Source organism: Scylla paramamosain, chromosome 42 (genome assembly GCF_035594125.1).
Source record: "Scylla paramamosain isolate STU-SP2022 chromosome 42, ASM3559412v1, whole genome shotgun sequence".
Lineage (NCBI taxonomy): Eukaryota > Metazoa > Arthropoda > Malacostraca > Decapoda > Portunidae > Scylla > Scylla paramamosain.
The window spans coordinates 6,012,501-6,022,500 of record NC_087192.1 but is presented as its reverse complement, the minus strand read 5'-3'; the positions used below and the strand labels follow the sequence as shown (position 1 = coordinate 6,022,500).

Here is a 10,000-nt window from a genome sequence, read left to right as displayed (position 1 = left end):
CACACACACACACACACACACACACACACACACACACAGGGAGAGAGAGAGAGAGAGAGAGAGAGAGAGAGAGAGAGAGAGAGAGAGAGAGAGAGAGAGAGAGAGAGAGAGAGAGAGAGAAAAATGCCGTGAATGCCTCGTGGACATTGATAAATTATCGACACATGAAACTATACGCCTTCTCTACAACTCCTCTTTCCTCTTCTTTTTCCCACTTTTCCTCTTTTTATTCCTGTTTTCCCTTTCATTATTTTTCCACCTTTCTTTTTTCCCTTATTCTGTTTGTTTGCATTCATATTATTGTTTTTTTTTATTTCAAGAGGCCTTTTTCTTTCCTCTGCTTTTCCTTTTTTTTATTCCTGCATTTTCCATTAATTTTTTCCATCTTCCTTTTTTTCCATATTATTTCTGTTTTTTTTTCATGTTAAGGTGTTTTTTTACTTTTTTTTGTGGAACTTCTCTTTCCTCTATTTTTCCTGTTATTTTTTTTTTAACTTTATTCTTTCTCCTCCTCCTCTTCCTCACATTTTCCTTCCACCTCCCCTTCTTTCATTATCTTTTTCCCCTTTCCTACTTTTTATCTATTAATTTTAGCTTTTTATCCTTTACCTTCACCTTGACATTAAACTGGCTTCTCTTCCTCTTCCTTTTTCTCTTCCTCCTCGTCATTATCATCGTTCCCCTACTCCTCCTCCTCCAGCTCTTTTATCTCCTCTCCTTTTCGTCATCGTTTTCTTCCTTCTCGTCTTCGTTGTCGATTACCTCCTCATCATTATTTGTTTCATATTTACATCTTTTACTTAAACTTCCTTCAATCTTAACTCTTCAATTCCTTGTAATTCTCTCTCTCTCTCTCTCTCTCTCTCTCTCTCTCTCTCTCTCTCTCTCTCTCTCTCTCTCTCTCTCTCTCTCTCTCTCTCTCTCTCTCTCTCTCTCTCTCTCTCTCTCTCTCTCTCTCTCTCTCATAATGACCAATCTTCCGTCTTCGTAATAGGATTAGTTTCAAAGAGAATGGTGAACTGACTAATGTAAAATGGTTCCCTACATCAACTTGTCCTGAACACACCGGTGAAAAGTGTGTATTTGGTGTACTTATGAACTTTCTTTCCTAATTGTAAAGAAGGAACAACCAGATCGTCAGTAAAGAGTATGAACGAGGGACTGTTTGCCTTGGGAACCTTATTGTGGTACGTATAACAGGGACTGCCACGTGTAGGCCTGATGGCTTCTTGCAGCTTCCCTTACTTCTTGTGTTCTATGGGAAAAGAAAAAAAAATCAGTGAAATTTATGTAGTATGGGAATGGTAATTAAACTGGCTTTTTAATATCATACAGGAATATTTTATCCTCGTTTCTGCTTTGTATGTGTGATTTATCTGTATGGAAGCTATAAGACTGTGTTGATAATTTAGGTTTGTCGGACTATTGGCGGATTGAAAAAAATAAGAACATAAAATAAGGTAAGGTGCAAAAAGCCATGAGACCTACACGAGTCAGTCCCTGTTTGAAACGTACCTACATACATTCACCTGTCGTCCTCATCCATACATTTTGTCTGTTAAATGATAACCAAAACCTCACAGGGGAGTATTTCATCGACATATGGAAATTACATGGAAGACTTTTTTTTTTTTTTTATTATTGCGTGGAAAAAAATCTATAAGTAAAAATAAATGTAATAAACAATAATTCATATAAATGGAATTAACAAAAGTAAAAAGAAAGACTCGGGGCTTCAGAAGAGAAGAATCACACAGCAACCTGACCTGAATGAATCAAGCGCAGCCGGAAAGTCTGGTCTGCCGCGAAATTAAGTTAGGCTTTCACTACGGGAATAAACTTAGGCGGAAAAAAATAGTACGGCTGTAACTTCTGCGTTAAAGTTTTTGTGAAATATTTGTGCTGGTGTAGTATTGCGAAGAAATTAATACTGAATAATACTAAAGTGTTTCTTTGCTCTCATATCAAGGGAATGCAACACGAGGTACCAAGGTGATATTAACTTTTTTTCTTTCTCAGATTCGTATGAAATTTGATCAATACGTGTGTTTGTGTCTTCAATATTTGATCTCCGAATTTCATTGTGATTTGATTAATAAGGAAGGCACAGTTAATTTCTTCATTACTTAGGCATCAGTTTTATTTCATTCTTGTTCTTGGGGTGGTGTTAATTTTTCGTTGATTTTTTCGTATGGTGTTAAAAATCACCTTCAGTTATTTACTCCTTACAATTACATCTTCATTTACTCCATTCTAGTCAACAGCTGGTGCCTGCGTGAAGCTCGGATATCGTCAAAAGTAATGAATGAATCTGAGTAATAGGCAAAATCTATACCTTTATTAACTCATTCTTATTAATAGCTTCGCCAGTTCGCCAGTAATAGTAAATGAATTGGTGTAAGATCTACGTTAGTGTATGGCATTGAGTGACATGAAAAAATTACAACTCTCGTGGTAGTTGCGATTCACTGGCGGTCACCATCATTAGTAAAATCAGCACTAATGAGAATGAGCTGCTGTGATGATGCTACTAATGAAGATAATGCCGCTGGTGGGACCGCTAACAGTGAGTAGTGGAGTGGTGATGGTGGTGGCGATGGTGGTGGTAATGAATGCACTGATTGGTGCTGGAAATATTACCGAGTAGTTATAGAGGAAATGGTGTTGATTTTTACCGGCAAGTTTGTAATGCAGAAGTAATGATGCCAATGGCTGTGGCCTCTAGTTTTATTTTGTTCAGTTTAATCACCCAGGATCGCTTAGATGAAGTAGGAATACTCATCAACAGTCAAACGGTTAATTCTGGCCATTCATCCCTTCATCATCCCTTTACCTTCGTATTCATCATTCCACTGGCAATGATCATCTCTTCTCATACTAGTAAAATCTCAAGACCTGTACTTTTTTATACTTAATCCTCTGCAAATATAGTCACCGTCTCCTCTCAAAGCAATGTAATCATTTCATGTGCTTTCTTCGATTCTTCCGCTAATAATACGCATTTTACTCTTATTCCCCTTAAATCAGTTAACCATTCCAAGTCTCCCTGAATAGTGGCATAATTTAGCATCATAGTATGTCTTGCTAATCAAATTTGCTAACATTTTCCAGTCAACTCTTCTCTTTGAGTGTAAATTAAGTTGTCGGATAGTGTGTGGCAGGACTTTGAAAAGCTTTTGACGAAGTTCTGCACAGGAGGAGGAGGAGGAGGGAGGAGGAGAAGGAGGAGGAGGAGATCATGCTAGTAGTGACAGTGGTGAAGGAATAAAGGAGAGTAAACGAGAAGGATGAGAAAGAAGTAGAAGAGGAGGAGTAGAAGGGAAGAGAGATGAAATAGGTAGAGAAAATGATGATAATGGAGGAGGCGGAAGAGGAGGTAGAAGTGATAAAGACAGTGGCAGTGCTGACAATGAAAGACGAAGATGGAGTAAAGGAGAAGAGTGAATAGGAGAGGAGAGGAGAGGAGAGGAAGGCGAGGAGGAGTCAGGTTGGTTTCACTCTGCATTGTGCAAATTGGCTCGGTCAGCGCGTGTAGCGGCAGAAAAGTGCAGTCATTAATGAGTCTCGCACACAATAGGCGGCAGACAGTGTGACTGCTCTCAAGGTCTTGGTTGTTGGCTGGGATGGCTGCTTGTCAACACGTTCAGAGCTGCAGGTGTTGGTGTGAATAGTGCCGCGTGTTAGGTTCAGGGATGTTCAGGAAGGTTAAAAAACTGACTGACCTTCTATCTCGTTTCATCATTATGGACAGGATTGCAGCTGCTGGTGTGAATAATGCCACGTGTTAGGGTCACGGATGGTAAGCAGATTGAAAAATGACTCGCGTTGGATCAAGTGCAGAGACAGTGAGGTAGGAAGAATTGTAAAATCTCTTCCTGTTAATATAATGTGGAAACAATGGAGAATAATTATACGGTTTAGTGTGTAAAGTGAACACCTGAAGTATTAAATGAAAGAATTGTGAGGATCAGAATGAATCTTTATTTTTTTTCAGTCAAGTACAGAGAGAGAGAGAGAGAGAGAGAGAGAACAGAGAGAGAGAGAGAGAGAGAGAGAGAGAGAGAGAGAGAGAGAGAGAGAGAGAGAGAGAGAGAGAGAGAGAGAGACTCCGGACAACAATATGCTTCTTATTAATGGTAAGTTTCATGTTACCATTAATGACGACAATCAGTTTTAAAGAGTTTAATGAATTATACACACATTATTAAAATTTACTTTCGTTACATGAAGAATATTCTGAATAAAATATAGAAGCGTCAGATTTGGTGGAAAGGAAAAGAAACCTGTGAAAAGCGAATTATTTGAGAGAAGAAAGTAATAAAAGTTTTAAATCACTTCAGCTGGATTCCACCTCGCTTAAAGACATTGTGTTTTATTAAGGCTCTACTGACCGATTCTATTTCAGCCACATCCTTAGTTAGGAAAACACGTCACTACCCGAAACTCTGCAGCGAAACACTAAACTCGCTGAAAATATACTCGCTTGTGGAGCTTCGCTTTTGATTTTGTTTATTGTCGGAGCTTTGGGACACAACACACTGGTTAAATCATTGTGTGTGTGTGTGTGTGTGTGTGTGTGTGTGTGTGTGTGTGGCAAATTTATATATGATTCTATTTTGGCATTTTTTTTTATCCTTATTTTGCTTATTTTTTTTTTTTATTCAATCTTACTTATTTTTTCTCTTATTAACCTTCCTCCCGTATCATGTATTTTTCTTTATTTCAGCCTGTGAGTCTGTTCCTGCTCTCTCTCTCTCTCTCTCTCTCTCTCTCTCTCTCTCTCTCTCTCTCTCTCTCTCTCTGGGTGAAATTGCGCTACAGAAAGTCGTTTTCCTTGGCCAGGTCGTGCTCTTCTACAGGTGTTCTTGCTCTGACCATAGAGGTCGTCGAGTCTGCAGCTGAGATCGATCCCGCGTGGGCTGTAGGGGACATGCTTTTGCTGGAGAGGTCGTGCCTTCCTTGAGGAGGTCGTGCCTTCGGTGGAGAGGTCGTGCGTTAGCGTAAGGGTCCACACATAAGGCAGAGGGCGCGGAGTGAGGCGGGAGTGAGGTGGAGAGGCCACACATCTGCTGGAGAGGAACCCCCCGTCGGGCCGAGTGGTCGTAGCTGTTGGTGGCAGTGGTCGTTGCTCAGTCCCCTTGTGCCCAGCCCCACCCCACAACGCGCCTCCCCAGCCCAGTCCCCTTCAGCCGCCCAACCAGCTTCTGCCTTCTTTTTCTTCCCCCATCTTACGCCTTCCCTTCTCATATTTTCACCTTTTCCTGTGGTCTGTATCATTCCTTATTGCCTCACGTCTCAAGTATGTGGTGGAAATTGGCGCGTTTCTTCCTCTGCAGCGATTATCCTTTGCCGTCTTTCTGTTCTGGTGCATCTCACTGTAGGCGTGATCTCGTGGTCTTCCTTATCATCGTTGTTGTTAGTGGTATCAGCGCTCATCCTCTCCTGCTTCCTCCTGCTTCCTGCTTCCTCCTCCTTCTTTGTCTGACAGCAGCATTGTTTCAGTAATGGATAAACCTGTTGGTGCCACAGAATTCCAGTCCTTGGTCTCAGTTACAAAGTTTTAGTACCCATGTTTGTGCCACGGATGTTTGTTACCCTTGTCACGTCCTTTGATCCTGTTGCTTTGGGGCTTCCCTTGTGTCTCTCCGCTTCTGGGTTACGTACTTTCGTGTCACACTATTTCATATTTATAAACGCCTTGTTCTCTCAGCATAACTATTTTGAACGGCCACATATATTACTAGTCGGTGTTTTTGTTAAGTGTTTGTTCTTAAGGAGAATTGTTGTTATACTACTTGAATCATGAAAACATCCTTAAAAACCCCAACAACTTCCACTATAGCTTGTTGAATGTAAGAAATAACACCATGAAATGTTGAGGAACAGCCCACTGTCTCGAGTAATCCTCCACTAGTCTCCTGTCCTTGGAAGCTTGTCTCAGAAAGCGATGGCGAAGGTGGCTGGTGGGAATTGAGGGTAAAGGCCAACCGATGCAACATTCCTCATAAATAATGTAAGAACGAACCGATAAAAATTTCATACGTAGTTTTTTTTTCGTCCCCCCCTAAAAAAAAAAAAAGGAAGAAACAGACGACTTCCCAGAAAGAGACTTGGAGATAGATTTTTGAATTGAAAACCCATCTAAACTTCCGAGCTAAAAGTTGCTCTGGGAACACTAGCAGGAATTTATGACGCCCTGCGTGACCCACCTTCCGGAGCACGGGAGGGAGGGACGGGGAGAGAGGGGCGCTCAGGGTACGACCAGGCGTCAGGGATCCATTAGTGTCACCCTTGCAATGGGGGAATCAAGCGCGGCAGTCGAGGTCATCACTCCAGCGGTGAGTGATTCAAACAGTCCTCTTCCTCACCCCCTCAGTCTTCCCCTCCTCCACAATCCCAATCGCTTCCACTCCATTCTCTGTTGCGCCCTCGCCTGTCAAGCACCTCACGCCGCCTCTCCGTCCCTGCTGCTCCCCATGACCTCACGCTAACGGCACGCACATTACAGCACTCACGCATTCCAGACGCATTTCATCCTCACTCTCCCTCCAGACAACATACATCCCCTGCGCATTCTGTCCCTGAGGTGTAAGGACGTTTGGCTTTAAAGTATCACGTATCTCTTCTCAGATAGTCCCCCTGAATACTTAAGCTTTTCCATAAACAGACACAAAAAAGTACATTACCTCCCCCTTGCATCTATAAATCTTCCTTGGACATGAGACACCATACATATTTTTCCAGGCTTTTTCCCATAATTGTACTATTATCTTTATTCTGCAACCCTCACTCATTCTAGACATGACATCTTATCTTCCGCCGCCCTCCAGGCAAACCAGATCTCGTGAACGTTTTGTATCTTTGCGACAAGACATGATTTAGGTAGTACGTATATCAAATGACACACAACCTTTTGGTAGCTTAATGCTCCACCTTTCACTCATTCTAGACACACCGTCTCATCTTCCGTCGCCCTCCAGGCAATCCATGTCTCGTTTGCTTTCTGTACCTTTGCTACAAGACATTATTCAGTCCTTACGTGGATCAAATTTCCCCTTCTAGCCATCCCTATGAAATAATTTAATCTTCCCAGGCGTCACAATAGCACAAATAGACGATAAGAAGTCCACTACATTGCCCTTACAGTTTCCAAGCCTTAACAAAATATAATTTACCCTTTTAACAACGACACTAGTACAGATAGACTGGAAGGAGCACAGTACATCTTCCTAATAAACCTAAAAGCCTGAATAGAACATACAAATCCAAACGCCACTATAATTTCCTAGTAAGGGCTATCCAGACACCTACACCCATACACCCATCCAGTGTCTTTAGTCCTAACACACACTAGAGAGCCTTTACCAGTCCCCGCAGGCCCCTCAAAGGAGTGTTTTGTTACCCAGGCAGCAGCCCCTCCCAAGCCTCGCGGTGATATCTTAGTCCAATAGGGAGAAAAGAAAGGCAGTAAGTCGGGTATCCGGGGCCCAAACTACTCCCTGGAGGCGTGGCGGGAGGCGAGGGTGCGTGGAGGGCTTGGGAAGGAAATGGGGAAGTCAGATATATTGTATTTCTCAAGTTTTATACCAGTGCTCCTTGATCCTTGGCCCTTGTGAGTTAAGGTTCCTCTCTCTCTCTCTCTCTCTCTCTCTCTCTCTCTCTCTCTCTCTCTCTCTCCTCTCTCTCTCTCTCTCTCTTCCTCTCTCTCTCTCTCTCTCTCTCTCTCTCTCTCTCTCTCTCTCTCTCTCTCTCTCTCTCTCTGAGGCACTTAAAGCTTCTTATGGAATTCTACTGGTTCATTGTTTCCTTCCATATTTGGGTGTGAGGAAATGCGAGAAGAGGAGGAGGAGTAGGTAGAGAAATAAAAGAAAGAGGAGGAGAAGAAGGAGGCAGACGAAGAGGTAAACAGAAAGATGAGTACAATATGATTATGATGATGGAGTGGGAGGTCGAGATGGAGAAGCAGGAGGAGGAGGAGAAGGAGCAGGAGGAGGAGGATGAAAGAGAAGCAGTATGGGAGGATTAGGATCAGAACTAGGAGTGGGACCAGGAGAGTCCTTTGTGGATGTCCTTGAACTAAGTGGAGAGGCGCCCCTCGTCGACCCCAAGATGTGTGAATGGGACGTGGAAGGTGGAAGTTGAAAGGTGGAAGGTGGCGGCGGTGGTGGCGTCCCAATTGCTGCTTCCACTTCGGTCAATGCAAGACAGGGAGGGCTGCTTGTGTGTGTGTGTGTGTGTGTGTGTGTGTGTGTGTGTGTGTGTGTGTGTGTGATGTTTTGGTAGGTTTGGTTATATAATTCTCTCTCTCTCTCTCTCTCTCTCTCTCTCTCTCTCTCTCTCCTCTCTCTCTCTCTCTCTCTCTCTCTCTCTCTCTCTCTCTCTCTCTCTCTCTCTCTCTCTCTCTCTCTCTCTCTCATCAATTACATCTTAACTTCCTCTCCCCTCTCCACACTAGTACCAGACCCATAGATGCCCACCATTATGTACCTGCCAGATCTTGTACATTTCTCCTTTTCGTGCACATCAACTCGAGCTCATCTTTCACCTCACCCAGCCACTCATTGCTTTTGGTAAAAGGTACACCCTATTTAGTACTTGCTCCTCTGTCAGTTATTGTACTTCCCTTAGTGTCTGGGTGTGTGAAACCTTCCCTTTTCTCTGCTTCTCGGTTTAATTTCACAGGGAGCCTTGTGTTTATTTTTTTTGGTATTTGTTTTTCTTTCCTTCGTTCCTGTGACTTGAATTGCTTTTAAGGAGTGAATGAACACATCTGGAACTACATATAGAGACTGCTTTTTTTTATTTTTTTTTTTACGATTATCTTTTTTTTTCTTTTTTAGGGTGATAAGAACATAAGAGCTTAAGAAAATAAGGGAAGCTGCAATAAGCCATTAAACCTACACATAGCAGCTCTTGTATGAAGCATGTAGGGTACTGGGATAGCAGAAAAGGGAAAGTGATGTGCTTGGTACCTGTGTTTTGTTGGGAAATGGGAGGTGGAAGGGATGCAGGTGATGGTGGAGGGAAACAAGAAGAGATGGAGAGATGGAAGGAAAACTGGAGAGAGAGAGAGAGAGAGAGAGAGAGAGATGAGAGAGAGAGAGAGAGAGAGAGAGAGAGAGAGAGAGAGAGGAGAGAGAGAGAGAGAGAGAGAGAGAGAGAGAGAGAGAGAGAGAGAGAGAGTATTGGGGAATCTGAAGGGAGAGAGGGGGAAAGTGCTTGAGGCCATGGGGGGAGAGGGAGGCATGGAGGAAGGCCATGTGAGGTGAGTGCCGGAGGGAGGGAGGAAGGCCATGTGAGGTGAGTGCCGGAGGGAAGGAGAGAGGGAGGGATGGTGCTTGTAGTGTTTTGTCGTTCTATTAAATATTGGATTTTCCTTATCATAATGACACACCTTCCAGGAAGAGAAAAATGCACCCATTCTTTTGAGTCACGGCTGTTTTTAGCGTCAGGGAGGTCTCGGGAAGGTGAGGGAGTGAAGGCAGCGGAGGGAGGGGAGAGAGGAAAGGAGGGAAGGAGGAAGGGCTTACGGTGGGATGTGGAGGAAAAAGGCAAGGATTAGGAGGGAGAGCGTCGATAACTGGAAAGACAAGAAAGGAAGAAGAGCACGAAAAAAAAAGGAAAATTTTCGTCCTGTTTCTGTTCACGAATGCATGTAAATGTTTTTGGGTATGAAAAATGGTACGCGTGCTATTATTGTCTGCATAAATAATGCATTGAATAATCCTTACTTATGTATCGAAAAAAAATAAAAATAGAAAAGATAGCAAGATATTTTCTATGTAAGGTAAACCAAGCTATGTATCTTCCATATGCATATAAAACCGCGGAAAACAAGAAAAAAAGAAAAGAAGATAGAAAATAAGAGAACACCAGAAAAAAAATAGAAGAGGCAAAAAGAAAGGAAAAGACAATACAGAATCACAAAAAAATATAGAAAAGAAAAAAACTAGAAAAAAATGAAACCAAACAAAAAAATAGGAAAAAGAGAAAAGAAAGA

The 10,000-nt window shown here is 42.5% G+C and overlaps 1 protein-coding gene across 3 annotated transcripts in view; it reads left to right on the top strand.

Annotated features, from left to right (window-relative positions):
- Positions 1-10,000, top strand: part of LOC135093210 (agrin-like) — a 503,425-nt gene that overhangs the window by 32,549 nt on the left and 460,876 nt on the right. The window lies entirely within an intron of this gene.